The sequence below is a fragment of the Callorhinus ursinus genome, unplaced genomic scaffold (assembly GCF_003265705.2).
Source record: "Callorhinus ursinus isolate GAN/ISIS: 27379988/994484 unplaced genomic scaffold, GSC_fseal_2.0 scaffold41, whole genome shotgun sequence".
Classification (NCBI taxonomy): Eukaryota; Metazoa; Chordata; class Mammalia; order Carnivora; family Otariidae; genus Callorhinus; species Callorhinus ursinus.
In genome coordinates this window covers 1,068,181-1,069,612 of record NW_027397103.1, presented here as the reverse complement: position 1 = coordinate 1,069,612, position 1,432 = coordinate 1,068,181, and the positions used below count along the sequence as shown (strand labels likewise).

Genomic DNA, 1,432 nt, shown 5'->3' with positions numbered 1-1,432 from the left:
GCCTTTAAAAAAAAACGGAAGTCCTCCCTCAATGGGGCCTGGCTGGCCGTCTGGGGCTGACATGGTGACCTTTAGGTTTTCTGGCATAGAAGGCAGGCAGCCAGAGTGAGAGAAAGCCGGTCGTCAGCACCTCCCACATGCGCCTGCCCCCTGACCGTGGGCATCCTGGAGGGGCACAGACAGCATCTGCCGACTCTACTTCCTGCAGCCATGTACGGGCTGACCACAAACCCGGCTGCCGTCCTCCTCACGGACTACAGCAACTTTAGGAGAATGTCCTTGAGGAGGGGGAGCTTTGTGCCAGTTATTCATCATGTTTACAAACCTTCGGAAAGACCAGATGGTGGGGGATTGTTTGCTACAATCACTGAAATGTCATGAGATGCTATTTTGGTGTAAAAAGGGAAGCTAAAAAGGCCATGAAGTTCAAATGACCCTGAAAACCCTCTGGGAATAAAAATCACAGCTAAGCCAAGAGGGCTGTACTTGTACTGAAGAAAACAATGCTTTCAAAGGCACGGTCAGGGACTCAGCCGGTCACACTGTCAGCCACGCACGGTGGCAAGGGCTCTCTGTGTGGCCAGCTGCGGGTATCCCTCTTCCAAACGACATGGGATTCGTATCCCTCCTTCAAAGCAGGGAAAGGGATGCCTCAAGATGAGGAGATCTGCCCCAGATCCCACCCCTGGTAAAAACTGGAGGCCTGCTGGAATCCGGCATGTAGCCCTCCCTCCGCTATACCCCACCTGACCTCCCCCTGTGCTGGAGCGCAGCGGCCCAGCCCCACTTCCCCTGTACTCACCCTCAGAGAGGAACAGTCGCCTGGCGGGTTCCACTGAGTCAGAGAGGCTGTGGGCTGCCTCAAAGACAGCTGAGGTGTGAAATAAACACGGGACACCATTTTGTAATCAATGACTTTTTATCTTTGAAAATGGAAGCAAGTGTTTTGACAGAATACTATGGCCGCTCTATAAGAGCCGATCTAGGAGTAATTCACTGGTTTTCCTCTGGGATAGCAAGGCTTTAAAAAGAAAAAGAAGAGGAAAAAAAAAACCCGACACAACAGGAAGAATAATCCACAAAGCTTTAGGCGCTGACTTTGAGCCTGGCTGGGCATCCATTCATTAAATAAGTCATAAGCTACACACTAAGATCAGGGTAATTTCTCCTTGCTCTGTGTTCTCTTTGAACCACATTCCCTATGGTGTTTCACCACCATCAACAGTTTTGTTTACTTAATTTGATTTCAGAACCTTAAAACATTTCTCAATCTTAAAAATGAAGATCCTCAGCAGATTACGTGGATAAAGAAACATGTACAGGTTTGAATATAAGTCACTGTGATTCTTGTTTTCCTTACATCTCACTATCCACGCCAATATTAAACACACACACACACACACACACACACACACACACACACACACACACA

At 48.5% G+C, this 1,432-nt stretch overlaps 1 protein-coding gene across 3 annotated transcripts in view; it reads right to left on the bottom strand.

Annotated features, from left to right (window-relative positions):
* Positions 1-900: 900 nt before the first annotated feature.
* The window catches only part of CORO1C (coronin 1C), a 76,293-nt gene continuing 75,761 nt past the window's right edge, over positions 901-1,432 (bottom strand). For all 3 annotated transcript variants that reach the window (XM_025889339.2, XM_025889338.2, XM_025889340.2), the window contains exon 11: positions 901-1,432. This exon is cut by the window's right edge and continues 1,993 nt beyond it. The gene's annotated coding sequence lies outside the window, so the exon portion shown is untranslated.